Raw genomic sequence first — 23,584 nt, 5'->3', positions numbered from 1 at the left:
TATACAAATAGCAAATCATTATGCTGCACACCTAAAACTAGTATGTTATGTATCAGTTATATCTCCGTTAAAAAAACGGTGGGGGGAGAAAGAAAATACAATAAAGCTCCTTGGTTTAGTAAAGTTGGACACAATACCATTGTCAATTGGCAGGTGGCTCCTGTCCTCCACCCAGCTCCCACTTCCAAGTGGGGACAGGCTAAGGTTCTTCTCCGGGGGAGACATGTATCGAGGAGATGATTTTCTTGTGACCATCTGTGTCTTCTCAGCTCAGTCTATGGCCAGCTGATGAGTTTCCTTTTTTTTTTTTTACTTTTGTACTTTTTGTGACAGTGTAAATTCACTTAAAAAATATTTTTTAATTACTTTGAAAACGAAATCAAGTCTGCATTTCACACTTGAACTTTTGCCACCCTTTCATCACATTATTACAAGGTCTCACTGCCCACTTTATTTTTTTTATTTGACTAATGTTTACTTATTTTTGAGTCGGGGGGGGGGGTGCAAAGAAAGAGGGAGACACAGAACCCGAAGCAGGCTCCAGGCTCTGAGCTGTCAGCACAGAGCCCGACGCGGGGCTCGAACCCACAAACCGTGAGATCATGACCTAGCTGAAGTTGGACGCTCAATTGACTGGGCCACCCAGGCGTCCCTCACCGCTCATTTTCGATCGGACGTCAGTCTCCTCTCTAGCTAAGGCAGACTTGACAGGTCTACGGTCACGACAAAGAAGACAGAAAAAGGGTTTTCAGACCAAAGTATCACTTCTACTACACAGAGGGCCTCCTTCTCCCCGAAACTCAAATTCTGCTCGTCTGAGAACACACAAGCAATTTAAAGTCTGACCGGACACACAAAGCATGGCACTGCAGTAGCCTCCCCCACTTACCCACAGTTTTCCTTTCAGCAGTTCAGTTACTCACGGTCACCGATGGTCTGGGAGCAGATGGTCCTTCCTCCTGACTTGTCATCAGAAGGTCAGTGGCTGCCTAACATTGTGTCGTGGTGTCTACGTCATTCACCTCACTTTACCCTCTCGCCCCGTCACTCGGTCATCTTCACGCCATCCCGGGAAGGCGGGGGAGTACAAGTACAATAAGGGATTTTGAGAGAAGGAGAGGAAGACCACACTCACATGACTTGTCTCGCCGTCCATTATTATCGCGGTTCTCTTTTGTTATTATTTGCTGTCGTCCACCTCTTACTGTGCCTAATTTATGCATTAAACTTTATCACGGGTGCGTCTGCATGGGAGAAAACATAGTATGTGTAGGGTTCGGTGTTATCTGGGGGTTCAGGCATCTACTGGGGGTCTTGAAATACATCCCCCACAGATAAGGGGGCACTGCTGTATTTCTGCCTAGTCTAGGAGGACCGACTACTGATAAAAGGTATGCAATGGGGACTGAGTGTGGCCGCCAATACCCACTTTTTGTCTTCCTTCTTGGTCCCCTGAAGTCAGGCAAGCCACAGGACTGAACTCCGGCCTGGGCAATACGGATGTTTGTGCTGTACACAACTTCCAGATGCAGCCCCTGTGATCTCCCAATTAATCTATTGCTGAAGTCAGACCACACAACCTACCGCATATTCTCTTAACAGACAGATCTTTGAGACATCGCAACGCATCTCTGCCAGGGGACAAAGAGAGCTGAGAGGGTGGCAAGATAGGGCGGGGCCTCATGAAGAGTTTTGAGGGGAAGTGAACCTGGGAACAAACTTCCAGTCTGTGCAACGGTGAGGCAAAATGCCACACAATTCTATTTATTCACGAAAACATTTATTGGATGCTAATACACGCCAGGCACTACGTCTGGTGCTGAGGTTAAAAATATTACTGGCCACATTCCCTGAGCTCAAGGAACCACAGTCTACCTGGCTGGGGAGCAAGGAAATTAAATCAGTCCTTTGGCACAGTGTGGTAAGTGCCATAAAAGTCGCCCTGAGGAAGCATCTATAATCCTCTCTCAGATGTGGATTATGTGTAACACACAAATTGGTTATCCGTAACAAAGGTTGCAAAATAAATTCACTTCTGGATGAAAAACAACAGAAATTCTGGATCTTCCAAGAGGGGGCGAAACATGACGGATGGCAACTGCGAGCGTACAAGTAATACTGATATTAACTAACGCTGTAGATGATTATCGGCTTCTCTTTTATCAAAGTCAGTAAGCCCTGCACGGAAGGACGCAGATAACAGAACTGGGGAACCCCCAGCGAGCAAACCCACCCCAGTGATGTGCCTTAAAATATCTATACCGCCTGGAAATTGCCACGGACACTGACAGATCTCCTCCCTCAGATCAAAAACTGAATCTGGAATCTGCCCTTTAATGAAGCAGCAACAGAATTTAAATGTTAGTTTCTACCCTTTTAAGTGAAAACACAGAATTCCAACAGACATATAGGCTTCCCCCATCATCCATCCATCTCCCACATCCTATTTAAAAGCTGACATTTAAGTAACCTTGATGTTTATCATACTGTTTGTGAGGAAGCAAAACATCATTAAGGATGTGTCTGAAGATCACAGGGTCCCGCGCCTAAGTTGGGGAACAATTCATTTGCAAACTTATAATAATATGTGTTGTGCCAAGTTGCATTAACGAGAATTTTTTTTCCACCTTGAATACATGAGAATCACTAAGTGAGTATGCTTATTCTCATTAAAAGGATCAACTTCTGTGCTCATCAGTGAAAATTCTATAAAGAACATCAGCTCCCAGGAAAATTTTGCAACCTCTTTAATGATGATTTTTTTTTTATTTTTTTAAGCTTATTTATTTATTTTGAGAGAGAGAGAGAGGCAGAGAGAGCGGGAGAGACAGAATCCCAACCAGGCTGTGCACTGTCAGCACAGAGCCCGACACAGGGCTGGAACTCACGAACCGTGAGATCATGACCTGAGCCGAAATCAAGAGTCGGACACTCAACCAATGGAGCCACCCAGGCACCCCCCAATGATGATGTTTTATACAAAACTGTGACTGATAGTGATCAAAATAATGTTACTATGGGAAAGTCCAAATAAAGTAAAATAGATTGTTAGAAATGGCCATCAGTTTGAAGACTGGAAATCCTCTTCCTATTTCTACAGACACTAAACCATGTGACTCTTCAAACACTTTTGCGCCACGACCTTGTTTCCATTTCCAATCTATTTCGCGACAAAAACAAAACTATCACTTACTGAGCACTAAGTCAAGTGTTTGAACTACAAATAAAAGCTAATATTCAATTCTTATAATAATCCTACAAGTTGTGGATTTTTTTTATTTCCATTTTACAGATGTGGAAATTTAGATGTAGGGAAATGGATGAGGCAGAAACCCCTTAGTATTCTGTTTCCTAGAGCAACAGTGGTAACAAAAGGAGGTGCTGTCCTTCGAACCCAGGCCTTGTCTGCCTCTAAAATCAGCATCTAGGACCCACAGGTCTGCTGAGGACAGAGCCTAGGAAATGGCAGGTAGTGATAATGAAACTGTGCAGAGTCCCAGCTCAGATCTACTTGTCACGATGGTTCACGTCTTTTCTGTCCTGAGTCACGGAGTTAACCGCGTCTCCTCCCTACTTCACTGTACAGTTAGATCTGGCCTAAGAGCAAGAATTAAGTGAGGGCTTAAATCTGATTGACAGCTTCTCCTCCAGTCTACAAACATTTCAAAGAGCAGAAAGCCAGCTGCCTCTCCCTTGGCAAGTTCCCACTGAATCCAAATAAATAATGCAGTGTTTTCTGTGTTTTAATTTTCTTCAGGATTACTGTTCATTGTGTTTAATTTCTGCCTGTTCTAATTATTGCACATGCTGTCCTTCAAAATGACCTTGTGATCCTGTGTGTTCAGACTTCAACATCCTCCCACCTTACGAATAAGGTTAGTTTGACTCTTTTTCGGGGACACAAATATCAGTTCATCTCAAATAATTCTTTTTAAAAGAACAACACCTTAAGGTAGAAGGAAACTGGACCTTCCATAAAACATGGCACTTTTTGCCTGGTATTAATCCCTATTTCAAAATATAACATTTTGGGAGCCTCGCTGTGTGGTCTGGAGTGATTGAAGAGGACCTGCCCAGTGCAGAGCAGCCCGTGATGGCGCCCGCTCTCCCCTCCCCTGCATCAGGGCACACACGATTCCCAGAGTCTACAAAGCGAGACGACACTGCTTTCCCCGTGTGTCTCCATCACATTCTCCTAAAATTATAAGAGGCCAAAAAGGGACACCAATCACCCCTCCGTGTACTTATATCCATAGACAGAGCTTGCCTTCATATTTTTACTTAACGGTGGCTTTTTACTGCGTCACACAAAGGGCTTTTCCATCAGGCTGTCCTTGATCCTCTCAATTTAAAATAAGCATCAATATTATCATTCCCATTGGAGACATAGGTGAAAAGAGGCATGACGATTGAGATATAATGTTCTGCTAAAATAGATCATTTTAGGGGCACCTGGGTGGCTCAGGCAGTTGAGCACTCGACTTCGGCTCATGTCACGATCTCACGGTTCATGGGTACGAGCCCCACATCGGTCTCTGTGCTGACAGCTCAGAGCCTGGAGCCTGCTTCGGATTCTGTATCTCCCTCTCTCTCTGCCCCTCCCCTGCTCCAACTCTGTCTCCCTCTGTCTCTCAAAAATGAATACACATTTAAAAAAATTTTAAGTAGGTCATTTTAAAAGTTGAAAGAGCCTTAAGGCTTTATCCTGTAATCCACATATCGTAGGAAGCTATTTCTTGTTTCTTACTCGTGTGTCTTGTTACAACCCAAAACTAATTTCCTTTGCTTGTAACTAGGATCCAGTCCTCAACTCCTTGTAAACAAAAAACTAAGTCATTTAAAACCATTCAACTACTAGGATTTTGTTCCTGTGCACCCTGACTTTAGGACTCAAAGGTAGTCAAAGGTGAACAGTCTCAAACAGGCATCCTCATGGACTTCCGAAAATATTGCTTCCAGACAGCGTCCTGAGGATAAAACGGACTCTGGAGGTCACCTCCGCGACCATCTGTGCCCTATATAATGACCTATGCGGATCAGGGTCTGTCATCTCTGGCCTGTTCAATGAGCAAGACGCAGTTCCATTAGCTACAGTCTGGTTTGTCATCTGACTTTTGGAGACACCATCATAAAGCAACAAAGGTTGAGGCTTAACCTTTATTGAAACACAATAAGAAGTTGACCAGAACACCCCCCACTGTCCCCACTGCAGACAGTTCAGTTAACTGGGATTTTTCTCTCCATATTTGTACGGAACTAATGTAGCATTTGCACGCGATGCTGAAGGCATACATATTTATACGGCTTTGCACTTTCAGACCTGCCAACCTGACATTGTGTCTGAGACTAGCCATCCCAGGCTTGTGACACAGTTGGGGCGTGAACACACAACTGCCCTATTTACATACCACACAGACACCTGGGCTCAGCATTCGTCATTCGGTTCTAAATCCACGCGGTAAAACTGCTTACATTCTTGTTTTTATTGGCATAGCTTAAAAACAGAGATACCAGAATGCATTATTTTCTTCTTCTGTTCTCCAAGAGCCGACCCCTACAAGTACCGGTATCATAATCATCCCAAGGCCCAACAGCCAGACATAAGGGGCTCCAAGATCCCATGGAGACAATTACAATGAAATCCCACCCAGAGAAGGGCCAGGCTGACAACAAGCCTACGTCAGCCACTCCCAACATTCACACAGTGACCCAAAAATCCGGTGTCATTCCCTTACTTACAAAATCTTTTCGGGGTGCCTGGGTGGCTCAGTCAGTTGAACATCCAACTCAATTTTGGCTCAGGTCATGATCCAATATTTCAATGGGAGGCTCTACTCATGGGTGATAAAGCTCTGTTCCCAGGGTTAAAAAATCTGAAACTTCTAAATTTGGTCCTAATAGCAGGATGCGATCTCCAAAGTGCCATTTAAGGATAAATCAACTTCTGCATTAATAGTAACAAAGAAATTCCTATCTTGACATTTACTCTACAGCACAAGGACTCCAGATATCGCATAGAAGGGATGATCCCAAAATTCTGATGTAAAGGGAGAATCCTGTATTTGAGAGTCAGAAAAAATCTACACTCAAATCCTGGCTCTTTCTTTTATCTTTCTTTTAAATGTTTATTTTTGAGAGAGAGAGAGAGACAGAGCACGAGCACGGGAGGGGCAGAGAGAGAGGGAGACACAGAATCCAAAGCAGGCTCCGTGTCAGCCAGAACCCGACTCGGGACTCAAACCCACAAACCATGAGATCATGACCTGAGCTGATGTCAGATGCTTAACCAGCTGAGCCACCCAGGCACCCCACTGACTGTGTGTGCTTTTAGTGGTCCAAGAAGCCAATCAGATTTTCTTCAAAATCCGTACATTGTTTCCATACATGGGAACTGGGTTTTCATATCATCTTTCCATCATTTCACAATGAAAATCTGTGTTTCAAAATGCTGTAGCCCTTTTGTTGGTAGCTACTCAGGGAGATGAGGTATAAACCCGAGGAAACACAGGGACCTTCAAAATTTTCTAAAGTTTTCTATTTCTTTTTTTTTTAATGTTTTTATTTATTTTTGAGACAGAGAGAGACAGAGCATGAGCAGGGGAGGGGCCGAGAGAGGGGGAGACACAGAATGTGAAGCAGGCTCCAGGCTCCGAGCTGTCAGCACAGAGCCTGACGCGGGGCTCAAACTCATGGACTGCGAGATCATGACCTGAGCTGAAGTCGGATGCTTAACCGACTGAGCCACCCAGGCGCCCCGAAAGTTTTCTATTTCTTAAGCTGGGTGGTGGGTACACGGGTGCCTGCTTTATTACTATCCTTTACACTCTACGTAAGTTTCTATGGACTGTTTTGTATGTGTGATACATTTCACAATTTAAAAGAAAGAGTCTTAATACTGAAAAATCCCAGGCATGGAAATCCCACTGGCATTTACTAAGGATAATGCATCACTATTTTGTCCACCTGAACGGATGAATTTTTTAAGCCACTGATAATATTTACAGTTTAATACCTAAAAGTTACTTTTTAAAATGTACCTTGAGAGTCTAATTCTGAAAGACTGCAAATTTCAATAACGCCACCAACGTGACTCAAAGAGTCAAGCGTCCAAAAAAGAAAGGCAAACCAGATTAACGGATGGAAGACCTTAGTTCTGGCTGACCCCAGTTTTTTACAAGCTAACTTCCAAAGTATTCAGAAATTAAGGTCGGGTAGTACTTAGCCTAACACCCTCATATGGGATAAATACAAAACAGTGGCTGTTTTATGAAGGCACGCTAAAAGCTGCCAACCGGACACGGCTCCCTTCTTGTCCTGTCCTCCCTCAGGACATTTTCTATGCCCAGTGTTTGGTGCATTTATGCCCACCAAAAAACAATTTAACTGGGGCGCCTGGGTGGCTCAGTCAGTTAAGCATCCGACTCTTGATTTCGGCTCAGGTCACAATCTCAGGGTTCACAAGTTCAAGCCCCGCATCGGGGTCGTGCTGACAGCGTGGAGCCTGCTTGGGGTTCTCTGTCTCCCTCGCTCTCCACCCCTCCCCCACCCATGCGTGGGCGTGCGCTCGCGCTCTCTCTCTCTCTCTCTCTCTCTCTCAAAAGTAAATAAACATTTTAAAAAATCATGATTGAACTAATCATTTCACATTAGAATACTGATAGTGATAATCACAGTAATAACCTACGGAGCGATCTGCAAACGTCAGTACAGTGCCGATAAGGTGAACAGTATTACAACTGTGTCATGCTCTGCCCTCAACAAATCAGTCACAGACGTCGGTACTGGGAAATCACACGCGCGTGCACACGAGGTGTCAGGAGACAAACGGGGGATAGTGGAGGCAGCAGATGGTGTACTGAGTACTTGAGTACTGAACTGCCTCATAGGCAGTTGAGCACAGGCTTCGTACACAAGCGAGGGAAGGGCCCCCCCCCAAAATGGAAGAGAGTTCCACCGACTTATCCAGAAGCCTGCGATCGGAAAGTCGAACAACTATTCATTTTCAGCCTACCCGTGCGTACTGTGCCCTAGATCTTAGCAGTATTGGTGTTGATTTTATTATTATTATTATTATTTGTTTCATTTGAGGGGGAGCCCCACAATCTCTGTGGAATTCAGAACCTTCAAAGGTTATACTCTAACCCTAGAAGCAGAAATAGCAATAGAATGGAGTTTGGAGGTGATGGAAATAAATTTGGCCCTTACACCTACCTCTTAAATATTTCCCCATTTTTCGACCGATAATGTAAACCCCGTGATCAAAATGCAAAATGCCAATCAGCTGACTCCAACCACACCAGTGGTGTGGTTCGCTTCATTATAGAAATAATGTGACGGGGCGCCTGGGTGGCGCAGTCGGTTAAGCGTCCGACTTCAGCCAGGTCACGATCTCGCGGTCCGTGAGTTCGAGCCCCGCGTCAGGCTCTGGGCTGATGGCTCGGAGCCTGGAGCCTGTTTCCGATTCTGTGTCTCCCTCTCTCTCTGCCCCTCCCCCGTTCATGCTCTGTCTCTCTCTGTCCCAAAAAATAAATAAAAAACGTTGAAAAAAAATTAAAAAAAAAAAATAATGTGAAATTCACTGCACAATTCCCGAGAAAATGGCTTTCCTCCTTCAGTAAATAATGACTTACCCTTCACAGTACTTAATCATTTTAACATGCCAAATGTCTTATCTGGCAAAACAGAAACGTGCAATAAAGTTATGAAAACGTTTACAGTCGATGCCCAGGCGTGGGCAGGAGGAAGTTTTGGGGAAAATGAGGGAAATAAATGGTTAACTGCCAGCACACACACACTCATGCTAGAGGACACAAAGAGGTTCCCAGCAGTTGATAAATTCATTTAGGGAAACTCACTTTATTTTTCCAACAGAGCTCTCACCAGCTAATCTGTATTACAACCTGCGGGAGTCTTAATATTCTCAGCAGGATCAAGATTCAGGCCACACTGATTCAGCTATTTAATCTTGCAAGAGAACAATATTTGGCAGGAAAAGACCCCACAGCACTGAGGGGACATCCCAGAGGTTCGTCGTCGGCACAGATTGGGCCAGCAACACCGAAGGTGGAAACCAAACAGCGCTAACCAATGTTTATCATCAGCTTTGCGGAGCTCCCTCCTCAGACACGCCAGTACACGCGACCTATGTATGCAAAACATACGTATCGCGTGTGTGTAGGGCTCTTTTCGGGTACGTGTACATTTTTAAGATGCAATATGTTCTGTCGATATTTTGGACCGAGTCCTGAGAAGTTTTTGATTCGAAACTATCCCTACAGAGGGTGAGGGTACAAAAGAGATGAAGAAAAATGGTCATCGCTTTACTTTCAAAACTTTTCAGCCTCTTGAGTACTGAAAACCAAGATGGAGAGAACATGCGTCTGAGTTTTTAAGTGTATGCAAATATTTACATACTAATCTTCTTAGCCACTGTGACATTAATAAGCTGATCGAGGGGTACCTGGGTGGCTCAGTCGGTTGAGCGTCCGACTTCGGCTCAGGTCATGATCTCGCGGTCTGTGGGTTTGAGCCCCGTGTTGGGCTCTGTGCTGACAGCTCAGAGCCTGGAGCCTGTTTCAGATTCTGTGTCTCCCTCTCTCTCTGCCCCTCCCCTGCTCGCATTCTGTCTCTCTTTCTGTCTCTCTTTCTCTCTCTCAAAAATAAACATTAAAAAAATTTTTTTAAATAAGCTAATCGATACTCTGCTATAAGTGCTCATTCTTTTTTTACATTTTGTGTGTAATCTATGGCTTGACTAATTTTGCGTGATATTTTCTGGACACCCCCACTGACAGGCAAACAGGGAATACAGAAAACAGATGGAAGGAGAGGGGCAAACTTTAACGCGAAGTTGATGGCATCTACTGTACAAACAAACAATACGAATCACGATTCAAAAAAGAATGATTTAGTAAAATTCTTCAAAGGCTATTTTCAAGTAACGTTGGCAAGCTTTCAATTCCTTTACCTCCCAAACCTGGCTGGCTACCCCTCTGATAACAGCACAGGGTTTCCCTCTATCGAGCATTAATCATTCTGGGCAGCCATGGTCTGCTTGCCCGTTAGAGGGTGAACACATGAGCTCCATGAGGTCAGGGGTCAAATTTATTTCGTTTCTCATTATATCCCCCGCCTCCTGGCAAAGTGCCTGGCGTATGGTAAACACTCAACAATGTCTGTTGAGTCAGTTAATGTGTTCAAAGTGATTTCTCTTGGAGATTTTATTTTGGCCTTGTAGATACCAAAAATATGCATATTTGAAAATATGATACCAATCTTTCACCAATCTTGCCTCAGTCTGCATTTCAGTAATGGTGTCTCTGTCTCTCTCCACACTCTGACAAGTAGGCGCTAGGTGCTCCCAACCTTATCGTATTCCTTCCTTCCTTCCTTCCTTCCTCGCCTTACAGCTTTTAAGACTGCCCTGCGGCGGTGAAAACCTTGGCCAGCCACTGAAGGCACCCTCACAAGAGTATTAACGCATACACAGAGTGGTTTCTCACTTTCTCCGCCATCTATGGGGCCCGGTGAACGTGAGGTCCACAGCAAATGTTTAAAGAACAAACACATATGCAGCGTAACCGTGAAAGCAACTTCCCCCTTGTCTTATTCATCACAGTTGAAGCACCGTGTTCTAGAAGATTCCAGCATGAGCAAGAAATGCTGCTTGCCCTCAACGGGCTCATCACAATTACACAACAAAAGCAAACATCGAAATCACTCTGTTTGGGAAAATTCAATTCTCGCTCTTGACAATAACAAGTGTTAAGACCAGAATGATTTCTTTAAAGGTTTTTCTCCTTTCATTCTTTTTTCTGCATCTATACTCTATTTCATACTTTCCGAAACAGACAAACTCTGCCATTTTCATCATTGTTCGCAGAAGGCCATGACACGAAAGCTTAATTCAAACGAATTAGAAGTTGACTTGGTTATAGTTAATATAGCCCCAAGAGGAAAAATCCATTGCAAATATAAGCAAACAAAAAAATAAGTGATCATCGCTTCTTGCTTCTTGTCCTTGGAACCAAGCCTAAGGGTACTGCACAAAAGCAACCGGCCCTTCAAAGAGAAATGTAGACATATCCTTTTACAAACAGCATTGCGTGCGATTCTGTACCCAAGACAGAAAGGCTACAGAGCAGGCCTGATGACCGTGAAAGAAAAGGAACCTACGGTAGAAAGTACGAGCAAAAAATAAAGAAAAGCAATTTCCATGACATAATTCTTCTAGGAAAATGAAATGCAAATTAGGGAACATATCTATCTGCATATGCTTACAAAAAGGAAGACATTCTTGCCTCTAACTTCCAGTGGTGCAATTTCCCTTAATTGTATAAACTTGGCTTGGGTTACCAATGGCTTCTAATTAAATCTCTTTATAATGTCTCCTTTGATCATGACCTCTTAATAAGTTGCGACTATTACACTTATTAGCTGGAAGAACAACCGGTTTCAAACCTACCTGCAAAAATCCACCAAAGTTATAATGATGTGGCATAATTATTAATGACGGTCGCATCTGGCAACTCCACAAATATGTAGGCAAGACTACCGGGTCTTCTTTAACGTTCAGTATGTGCTCACAGTAGGTATGTCCCAAAGGGTATAATAAAATCTGGAAGAAAATTCAGATACTCTGTAAGTTTTTAATCTGTATCGTGCACTGGAAATTGCAACATTTTTTAAAAAGCTCATCCTTGGGGCGCCTGGGTGGCGCAGCCGGTTGAGCGCCCGACTTCGGCCAGGTCGCGATCTCGCGGTCCGGGAGTTCGAGCCCCGCGTCGGGCTCTGGGCTGATGGCTCAGAGCCTGGATCCTGTTTCCGATGCTGTGTCTCCCTCTCTCTCTGCCCCTCCCCCGTTCATGCTCTGTCTCTCTCGGTCCCCAAAATAAATCAACGTTGAAAAAAAAAAAAATGTTTAAAAAGCTCATCCTTATTCGGCCTTCCCCGTGGCACAGAAATGTTTCTTTTCCATTGTCACACCTCTGCCCTCCTTTCCCTCACGTCTGTCCAGGCCAGCACAGGACATGTGAGATCTACATTCTGAGCTCCGTCATTCCACTGAGACCTGGAAAACGTAATTACTACTATATGCTATCTTTGTTTCTATAAGTGACTGTGGCTCAAAACCACAAATAAAGAGGCTTGCAAGGGCCAATTAAGGATCGGAAATAGGACCCAGGAGGAAATTCTTTTTTGTTGTTGTTGTTGTTAAAATTGTTCCGTTTGAAAACAGAAAAAAAAAAAAATCTAAAAACCGGATGTAGAAGTTTTCCTGAGATGACACAAGGTATTGTAATCCACCTCTACTAAAGAAGCTGACTTATGATAGGAGCTTATGATTACAAAATGTATATTACTTAGTTATCTCAAAAGTCCCTATGATGTATGCAGATCACTTCTCATTTGTCCCCATTATGGACTGAATTGTGTCCCCTCCCCCAAAACTCGCATCTTGAAACCCTAAGCCCCAGTGTGACTGTCTTTGGAGATGGAAATTTTAAAAAGGTAGTTCAGGTTAAATGAGGTCAAAGGCTGGGGCCCTGATCCAATTCAACTGGTGTCCTTCCAAGAAGAGGAAGAGACACCAGAGACCTCTTTCTCTTATACACATACATGTAGGAAAAGGCCATATGAGGACACAGTAAGAAAGTGTGCTCTCCCAGCCAAGACCAGAGCTGTCACCAGAAGTCAATCCTGCTGGCCCTTGATCCTGGACTTCCTGCCTCTGGAACGGTGAGAAAATAAATTTCTGTGATTTAAGCCACGCAGCCTGTGATATTTTGTTATGGCAGCCTGGACAGTCTAATGCAAGTCCCATTTATCAGATATTTAGACACAATAAGATAAGATACGATAAGATGAGATAATATATGATAAGATAAGACAAGATAAAAATAAATTGCCTGACATTTTAAAACAGGGGTGGTCGGTGGATTTCTAATACACTGATATTCTGAATTCTTTTTTTTTTCAATGTTTATTTTTAAGACAGAGAGAGAGAGAGAGAATGAGTGGGGGAGGTATAGACAGAGAGGGAGACATAGAACCCAAAGCAGCTCCAGGCTCTGAGCTGTCAGCACAGAGCCCAATGTGGGGCTCGAACTCATCAACCGCTAGATCATGACCTGAGCCGAAGTCAGACGTTTAACCGACTGAGCCACCCAGGCGCCCCTAATACAGTGAAATTCTTTTTTTTTTTAATTTTTTTTTCAACGTTTTTATTTATTTTTGGGACAGAGAGAGACAGAGCATGAACAGGGGAGGGGCAGAGAGAGAGGGAGACACAGAATCGGAAGCAGGCTCCAGGCTCCTGAGCCATCAGCCCAGAGCCTGACACGGGGCTCGAACTCACGGACCGCGAGATCGTGACCTGGCTGAAGTCGGACGCTTAACCGACTGCGCCACCCAGGTGCCCCGTTAATACAGTGAAATTCTTAAATGCCACATTAGAAAGCAAATGTTCCTGCTTTACTGAGAAAATACTGCTATAAACTTTCGACGAAAACTATAGAAATCACTAAGTGTTTAAGTAAAAATAGGAGAAAGTGAAAAAAATGGGTGTTCTGAAGCAACACAAAACAAACAACAAATTTGAAGCAACTTTCAAAGCTAAGAACTCTCTGGGGGGCACCTGGATGGCGCAGTCGGTCAGGCATCCGACTCTCGATTTCGGCCCAGGTCATCATCTCACAGTTTGTGACTTCCAGCCCCTTGTCAGGCTCTGTGCTGACACCGTGGAGCCCGCTTGGGATTCTCTCTCTCCCTCTCTCTCTCTCTCTCTACTCCTCCCCTGCTCGCGCACACTCTCAAGATAAATAAATAAACTCTGAAGAAAAAAAAAAAGCTATGAACTCCCTTGCAAAGAGAGGTTTCAAGAGAAAGAGTGTGCAAATTTGTCAATATTTTAAATATTATCACTTCATTCATGTACACAACATACATTTCCTGAGCACATGCTATGTTGTCAAGCACTATTCCAGGCATTAGCAATTTTGTGTTGAAAGGATGTGCTGGTTCCCTACCCTACTGTGGTGCATATCCTAGGAAAGATCTGATTTGCTTAGACTGAGAAGTGGATGGTAAGGCAGACTCTTCTGAAAAAGAAAAAGAAAAAAAAAAACTTGAGGAAATAATACCCTTAAAAGGATTCAGTCATGGGGCACCCGGGTGGCTCAGTTAGTTAAATGTCTAACTTTGGCTCAGGTAATGATCTCACAGCTCCCCTCATCAGGCTCTGAGCTGACAGCATGGAACCTGCTTCAGACTCTCTGTCTCCCTCTCTCTCTCTCTGCCCCTCCTTCATGCACACTCTCTCTCTCTCAAAAATAAATAAACGTTAAAAAAAAATTCGGTCATTTCCTAAGTGAGTATTAGGCAACTTCATTGTGCTACAGAATGATGGAATGAAGGAAAGATCTGGGAGTTTTAAGGAAGGAAATTGATGTCTGCACAGACCTTAAAAGAGATGCTTTGATTAAGATAGATCCAGAGCTATCAGAACGGCTTGTAATAATCTCCGCTGTACGGTGAAATTCACACAAGACTGGAGGGGATTCGCTGGTCAAAGTATCAAAATGGGTGTGTTTACAGAAGCAGTCCTGGTTAGGCCATCGGGGAGCCAACAGCCTCGGGCACAGTGAGAAGCCTTGAGAAGAAGGTATGTTGGGCCAAGAAGTTAATGCATCCACTTATCAAACGTGGCTCCGTGTTCGGCCCTGGGGTGACAGAGAAAAAGCCTGAACCTTCATAGAGTTCAGTTCAGGAGGAAGATAACTCAGCATGCAGTTCCAGAACGAGACTGCCAGGATGCCAAGAGAAAGAGGAAGGCCAGGGAAGAAGAGGTAGGCTCTGGGCGTAGAAGGGATATGGAAAGGGTACAAAGAACCTTCCAGATGGAAGTGTAAAGTGCATAGGGCTGAGGGTTCAAGAGGGACCCCCAGGCTGGAGATCTCATCTGGCAATAAACCACAGACAGTCTCATATTCCCTGCCACAGTATTTGCATTTCATCCCAAAGGCAATAGGGAGCAAGAGATAGATTTTAAGGTAGAAAGTGACGTGATCAGATGTGCATTTTAGGAACTTGCAAGAAACCACAAAGAGAGCAGCTCGGGAGGGAGAAGAGGCAGTCCTGTGGCAGGCAGGAGCAGTTTAGAGACTTCTTCCCACAACCAAGCGAGGGCAGGGAGGGCCAAGGATGTGACCAGAAAGGTGAAGTACAAAGCACCATGATATGCATTCTTAGAGAGGCAAAAAATAAACTGAAGAAGACGTGGATGGTCTTCATCTTCCTGAAGCTAGAGAAGTAAAGCACATAACCAGTGAAAATGCTCCTTCAGACCAAACTGTAGAACGTGATGTGTGAAATGAGCGGTGCGGCTAATGGTGCCATCGAGCAAAGCACTGTCGTGATTGGGAGAGGAGAAAGATCACGGTAGCTGGGGTCTGAGTGTGGGTCCAGGATCATTTACAGACACTGTGAAATTGTGCCAAACGAGAGGAGTGACTCATGCAAAAGCCCAGGACAGACTAACTTAGTCTAAAGTTAGCCTAAAAGAAACGGAAGAACCGTGTTGACAGGCAGTGAAAGATACGGGGAAAAGTAATTTAGGAGCCGATCGTGGAGGGCCCTGAGAGTCGGAATGAAAGAGCTTCGGAGATTAGACTTTGTCCTACGCAGAGTGGAGCTCCCAGGGAAGTTCTTAGTGAATCATAATTAGGGTCTTGATGAAAGAGATATTTTAGAAAGACTCATCTGGTGCCAGTGTTCAAGATACAATGGAAAATCTCCAGAAGGAGCCTGGAAGGAGAGAAGGCCAATTAGGAGGTCCCGCAATAACTCAGGCAGGCTAAGGGGCCTGAACGCAGGGGAAGAGAAAAGAAAAGAATGAGGGAAAGGAATTTCACTAAAGAAGGATCTTCAGAAATTGTTTGCGGGATCGTTAATCTCTGTTTCCAAAAAAAAAAAAAAAAAAAAAAAAAAAAAGTCATATGTGTTAATTCTTTTACTCTGGGGGCCCTCCCCCACCTCCCGTTTAGACAATGCCATTTTACAGCCACAACCCTTGTACTTGCCATGCACAAGTAATTACTGGTCTGGGATGTATTTGTTTCTTTAAGTGGCTGTGGCTAAAAACCGGAGGATAAAAAGAAGAGATCAACCTTTGAAGTTCTGCCCTAGGTGGAAAAATAAAGCAAAACCAGGTGTAAGGGAAACCACGGATTTGGACACGAGAAAGCACCGAGAGGTGATTTTCCGTACATTTTTCTCATGAAAGTCTAAGTGTTCCTTATAGAAATACTTTCCCTGAGGAGAGGTTGTTCAGAGAATCTAATTAGACTGGGTATGTCAAAGTGTTTCGAAACAAATAAAGCATTCATACATGTGTTCGGTATTATAAGGAAAATACATGTGAATGCCCTATCACCTTCTCTGACATATTGGATCTTTGCTTTAAAGATAATGCTACTTACCCACTATTACTCAGGAATACATGGGAGTTACCAGTTGAGACAAGTTGGAGGTAAGGTACAGCCCATTACAGTGACATATAAATTCACTCTGTGAAAATACTCCAAGGGCTTAAATCTAAGCTACTGACCTAATAACGATCTCTGTTATTTCATCTACGCTAATCAACCTGGTTATGAGTTGTATCAAGAAAACCGTACGATTCTCCTCTCCAACTACTTAATGTATTAGACTTTACCACTCAAAATCAGAAGCTTTCAGATAAATGTTCCATGGCATATAAAACAGTTATGTTTCTTGTGTAAGGAACAAAACTAACAAATACTCTCTGTCAACACTGAATGTCTTTCTGATTTTTACCTTCCTCGCCTTTAAAAAAAGAAACTTTTTTATGTTTGCTGAATGTAAAAAGAAAGAGAAATCCTTCTGTATCAGTTGTTCGGGTTCATAGAAGACCTAATTGCCTCTTACACTGTATTTCGCCACCAGTTTACAATTAGCATGCATTTCTCATGCATGAGTTGACCCAATTACATAACAAATTTTGCCTTTGGGGATTTCTCTTGACTGCTTGTCTTCTGTCCACCATACAACTCAATTTCACACCGTCAGCAGCCTGAACATGGCCACAGTCAGTCTCTGTCAAAATGATTTATTTAAATTACAAACAGAGACCAGATCCCTAGATAATCATCCCTACCCTCCTGCTCACCCTTACACTCAACCTAACTTTGAATCAAATATTTTAATAGCCCATAGACACTGCTATTCAATTATTAGACCGTGTTTGCCTCCAATAATCTAATATTTTTGAAGCTAACTCACAAAATCTCAGGGAACTAAATCATCAGCATCCGTGTGAGCTTATTAATGGACACATAATTTATTTTGCATTCTAAGAAGTCAATGAAAAATTATGTAGCTGTATCAAAAAAGCTAAAAATAATTACATTTCAATATCAAATTAGAGAAGAGACTCTTTGCTCTGTAACGTTTTTTTATTTTTTATTTTATTTTTTATTTTTATTTTTTAAATTTTTTTAACGTTTTATTTTTATTTTTGAGATAGAGAGAGACAGAGCATGAACGGGGGAGGGGCAGAGAGAGAGGGAGACACAGAATCAGAAGCAGGCTCCAGGCTCTGAGCCATCAGCCCAGAGTCCGATGCGGGGCTCGAACTCACGGACCGTGAGATCGTGACCTGAGCTGAAGTCGGACGCTTAACCGACTGAGCCACCCAGGCGCCCCTGTAATGTTTTTTTATAAAAAGGCTTCAATCTTAGCTTTTCTTGTGAAGCAAGTGAACATTTTATGAATGGCTACAACTACGTTGAAAATGGTAGTAAGAAGGGGTATTTGGGAAACAGGAAAGATAACCAAACCTATAGATTCTGACGGGGGAAGGGAAGGAATATAGAGTGGGTGAAAATATTATTGCCTGTGTTGTCTATGGGCCAGTGATCTAAGGAAAGGGTGTTTTAAAGATGCCCACTGAAGCCAACACACGCAGGCACACTGCATGCATACACACACACACACACACACACACACACACACATACACACACAAATTATTTCCTCTGTGAGTCAAGGACAGACACAAATCTTGACAAATCACCTAATGGCAGACTTACCAGTCAGTCCGCAAAATACAGGATCCTGTCATCTGGTTTTGGCGGGGGGGGGGGGAGGGTTCCCCTTCCCCCCCATATATTTCTCCATTACCTAAAGTAAATTAGAAAATAAACATCTAGATTTTATCCATAGCACAAAGATTTTAAAAGTCTCTTGGGGTTGGACTTTACCCTTTCATTTCACAATTTATCTATAGACTGTCTCAGCTAATTAAAAGCGCAGCTTAAATGAGCGCGTAAGCAGGCAGAATGAAACACATCAATAATCTTCTCAAGGCCCGACCTAGTCCCTTAGATGTCAGCAGTGATTCTCTGCCCAACTGCAGGTATTCTGAATGCCCTGCTTATAAACCTGAAGGTGGTAACCACCAGCGTCAGAAACCACCTTTCCAATTACCCACACGAGCTAGAGGTCTGAGGACAACAGGAAAAACGGTTTTTGAAAATGTCCAAAGGCACAGTATTCTTTGATACAAGACTGTACGTGGTCTTTTAAGAACATTTCCCTAAAATATCAAGAAGTAAAGAAAATGTGGAGCTCCACCAGGTCATGTCTGCCCTTTCTGAATTTCTACCCTGGACTTTGGTGGGTCATGGGAGGACACAATTAGGCATTCTCTGGAATTTTCTGGAATTTTGTTGTTGTTGTTGTTGTTTCAGAAACCATTCTGTTTCTTTCCAACCATTCAGTAAATTCTGAAACCTGGCCTCTTTTCTTATTCTTTCTGCAGCTACACTAAGTCGGTAATATAAGAGAGGAGTTTTAAATTGCAGCATTTCATAAATCTCCCAGATTCAATATGCTGTCATTACAGATCCCCCCCAAAAAAAGAAGTCAAGGCTAAACCCACGTTCACCCCTTTCATTACACACAATTTCAAATTTATGGGTTGTGTTCTATCCCACATCTCAGTAACAGATGCAGACTGAGTGGGTATTTCCAAATGATTTCAAATCCTGCACAAATGAATCAGAGTGGCTGAGAGAATTTCATAACACCAATACAGACACAAGCAATCAAAAATGCCCATTCATCCACAGCACATTGCCCAAAACACCTAAGAGGTGTCATTAAATCCAGTTTTATGTCTTTCTACTTTCTTTAGTCTGAAAGGGATTAAAGGCAGCTTAGAAAGATCCATACAATATTCAAAGATTAAAAATAAGGAAAACAAGTAAGTAAAAGGAAACACAAACAAGAAAATGAAGCAAACGGAAAAATAAAGATTACAAAGACCTCGACTTAATAACCCACCTACATCAGCCTGTATTAAACTTGTAGCTTGAATGTCATAGGGCTTATAATTTCAGAATGAGTCTGCTCATCCGAGCACCCCGAGCAGGCAAATTCTGGTGGAGACCAGTCTGGACACTTTCTCACCCCCTTCCCTCTCCAAACAGACACAGTCCAGGCCACTGTCAAAAATATCTGTCTGGATTTGGCGCACATGTTTCGGTATTTGGGTTTATCTGAAAGTAATGTGGAAAATTGGGCTAACCAAAGTGCCACCTTCCATATTAGCCCGAGTTTCTTAGAGAAAAAAAAAAAAAAAAAAAAAAAAGATCTTTGAGTAATGTGGAAAACCCTGTGAGGTCACGGAAAAAGTTCATAAAGTTGCAGCCTTGTTAATGAATAAAAAATTCACGAGACCTCAGTATATTTAACAGTTTCCTTTCTTCAGGAATAAATCCCTAATGGTAATATTATGATATCTATATTCTTTACTGCTATTCAAACATGACTACGCCTCACCATGACTTAAGAACCAGCACTCCTTGGAACACTGGTAAGGGGCTAACATAAGACAACCGCAAATAAAATAAAATAAAATAAATTTAGGTGTCACCTCAATTATATGCTTTTAAAAATCAGTGTTGTCAAGCAAATAACCCAGTGAAGAAATGGGCAGAAAACATGAATAGACACTTCTCTAAAGAAGACATCCGGATGGCCAACAGGCACATGAAAAGATGTTCAGCGTCGCTCCTTATCAGGGAAATACAAATCAAAACCACACTCAGGTATCACCTCACGCCAGTCAGAGTGGCCAAAATGAACAAATCAGGAGACTATAGATGCTGCAGAGGATGTGGAGAAACGGGAACCCTCTTGCACTGTTGGTGGGAATGCAAATTGGTGCAGCCGCTCTGGAAAGCAGTGTGGAGGTTCCTCAGAAAATTAAAAATAGACCTACCCTATGACCCAGCAGTAGCACTGCTAGGAATTTATCCAAGGGACACAGGAGTACTGATGCATAGGGGCACTTGTACCCCAATGTTCATAGCAGCACTCTCAACAATAGCCAAATTATGGAAAGAGCCTAAATGTCCATCAACTGATGAATGGATAAAGAAATTGTGGTTTATATACACAATGGAATACTACGTGGCAAAGAGAAAAAATGAAATATGGCCTTTTGTAGCAACGTGGATGGAACTGGAGAGTGTGATGCTAAGTGAAATAAGCCATACAGAGAAAGACAGATACCGTATGGTTTCACTCTTATGTGGATCCTGAGAAACTTAACAGGAACCCATGGGGGAGGGGAAGGAAAAAAAAAAAAAAAAGAGGTTAGAGTGGGAGAGAGCCAAAGCACAAGAGACTCTTAAATAAAACTGAGAACAAACTAAGGGTTGATGGGGGGTGGGAGGGAGGAGAGGGTGGGTGATGGGTATGGAGGAGGGCACCTTTTGGGATGAGCACTGGGTGTTGTATGGAAACCAATTTGACAATAAATTTCATATATAAATTAAATAAATAAATAAATAAATAAATAAATAAATAAATAAATAAAAAATAAATAAAAAAAATAATAAAAATCAGTGTTGTCTACATCACAGGCTTAATCCAAATGGTATTTGTATATACTGCCATGTATATGATACATACAGATTCATACGTCCCTATACGTACCTGTGTTAAAAGGGGTTTTTGCGTAATTAAGAATGGATCTGCAAACAGCTCCACGTGTTGAATAAAATGTACATTCCTGCTAATGATAAAGGTTGGTGAAATGATCAGTTCTTTTCTTATTAAATATGAATATTGACTTAATTTGAATATAAATTAAAGGGCTTACCTTTCGACTGACTGCAATCCTTATGGTAGCTGTCCCATGGATGTCTTAGAGTAGAAATGTTTAGTTCTTTTTGAAATATATTTCTGTGACAGTTTGTGACTTACGATATAACTTTCTTTTGTGTGGCATTATTTTGGGTTTTGTTTTGTTTTTTTTCTCAAGTTCCCCAAAAATAATCCAAAGAAAGCAACGTTATTCTGTGTAACTGCCAGTGCCGTACCCCTAACTCACATTTTGAAAAACAAAAATCACTTTTTAATTTAAAGAAAGAAGGAAGAGGAAGAAAGATGAGGGCAGTAACACATGACTTGGTGGGTTGTCGGGACGGGGGAGAAAAACGAGGGGACAAAAGACGTGAATCTTTAAAATGCATCCCTTTTACCTTCAAAGGAAAAAAAAAGTTCTTACAAACCTAAAATGTCCATTTAAAGAGCAAATAATGAATAAACCTTAGGGAATTTGGCAAAACAAAGTGTTCCCTCCACCTCCTGTTATTCCCTAAAGAAGTTTTTTCAAAACATCACATCGCTGTGGTTTTTTTTTTTCACAAATAAAATTCTTTCTCAAATTGTATACTACAATTTTATCTCCAAGTTGTTATATATAATGATGACGGCCAAACATCAGCGAGTTTAAACCATCTGCTAATTAAACACTTCCTGGAAATTAAGGCTCCATTGTTTATAACATCTATAAACATCGTTTATAACACACAAAGTTCGGTGGAAGTAATACACAAGATACACTTCTCATGAAACACGGCATGAATCTTGCAGATTTGTGCATACTTCTGTATCATGTACATAGTTGTCAATTTTCATACGTATGTCCTCTTGGATATCTAACACTGAACTGATTTTTTTTTTCTGAAAAAAAAATACATTGCGACAAACTTCAAAGAAACTTTGGAAGAAACATAATCACAGGCATGAATTATGAAAATGAAGATAAGCTATTTATCTGCCTTCACGTAGTACGGAATTAACACTTTTGGTCCCTAATGTGCTGGGAAGTGATGCTCTCCTCAATTTTCTTTGTCAGGAAAAATATATTACTTAACGAGATACAGCTTTCAAATCCACAGCAACGTCATACGTAAATGTTTGTTTCAGAAATTCGATGGAATATATCATTTCAACAAATTTCTAGTTTAAAGTGTGAAAGCTTACATACACACAATTGGCAAAATAAGATTATTCAAGATACTTAGCCTTATGTGTATATATTTTTTGTCTGATTAGCCACAGCCAAAACCAAAACTGTCAGGTGTATAATTTTACCTATAAAAGTCCTGTTTTGGAAAAACGCAAAAGCGGAGAACCATTAAAAATGGCATAAGATGCTAAATTATAACAACTCTTTTAATAGCTATGACTATATTTCTAAATACACAATTCTTGTCATCAAGTTGATCTCTCTAGTAAACGCATTTCGCAAGTCGCTTTAATGAAATAAGTTAAATATCTATTCAGAAATATAGTCGTTGCTATTAAAGTGTGAGGCTCTAGGTAACCGTGATGAAATCAAACGGAAGGAGTTTCCCAGTTGAGCCTGGCATATCTTATGAGCACCTTGAGAACCGCTTGCCCACAGTAGCGACAAGGACACCTCCAAGTCCCAACCTCATTCTCTCATCCAGACTCGCGAGTTAGGGCGATCGAGGCACCAAACAGTCACCTACGTTACTGATTTGCTCCTGAGTCCTCTTCAGCCTCTGGAGTTCAGGAGTGTCCGTGACGATGCTGAACCCCCTCCCTTTGCTTTCTTCAAAATCTCTTTTGTACTTGACCTAACAGAAGGGAGGGGAGTGAAAGAAAGGAAACGAAAGGTCAACAGAGGAACCACAGATCCCACTCAGGGAAGGCCAGGGCCCGAGAAGCTGCTAAAATGGGAAGCAGTGCCTCCCGACGGCAGGTGGCAGAGGGAGAGGGCCACAAAGCGTGGCCCAGCTGCCTGGTCTGTATCCTATCAATTGCGCCGACTGCGTGACCCTAGGCAAGTCACTAAACCACTCTGAGCTCCGGTGGTCTCATTCTATTTTGTAAGGCAAAGCATATGGATACGATTATACAATGCAATATTACCAAATGTCAAGTATATAAATGCTATGGAAATATTTATAAAACAGGCCACACCTAGAGATTAAAAGGCTCCAAGCACATGCCCCCGGCATACTCTGCTGAGGTACCTACGATTTTTTTTTTCGGTATTTAAATACACTTCTTTTCTAATTACAACGCAGCGAAGCTGAATTTTACAGTTTCCTCGAGGGACCAGAATAGCTAATGCTTAATCTTACTAGAGCCCCATCTCCTATTATTAGCATAATGACGACAACTGTCACACCCGTTAAATATTCATTCTGCTTGTTAGTGACCGAAATGGTTCTATCACT

The 23,584-nt window shown here is 42.3% G+C and overlaps 1 long non-coding RNA gene across 1 annotated transcript; it reads right to left on the bottom strand.

Annotated features, from left to right (window-relative positions):
* Positions 1–592: 592 nt before the first annotated feature.
* LOC121014736 (uncharacterized) lies at positions 593–22,864 on the bottom strand. The gene is made up of 4 exons (XR_005783400.1): positions 21,024–22,864; positions 18,110–18,200; positions 11,465–11,617; positions 593–1,244 (listed from the first exon to the last, which is right to left on the bottom strand). It is a non-coding gene; the product is annotated as an uncharacterized LOC121014736 (long non-coding RNA).
* Positions 22,865–23,584: the final 720 nt, after the last annotated feature.

This window comes from Herpailurus yagouaroundi, unplaced genomic scaffold, assembly GCF_014898765.1.
Source record: "Herpailurus yagouaroundi ecotype Mexico unplaced genomic scaffold, PumYag 203, whole genome shotgun sequence".
NCBI lineage: Eukaryota > Metazoa > Chordata > Mammalia > Carnivora > Felidae > Herpailurus > Herpailurus yagouaroundi.
The sequence above is the reverse complement of the archived record's forward strand: the minus strand, read 5'-3'. Positions and strand labels throughout refer to the sequence as shown.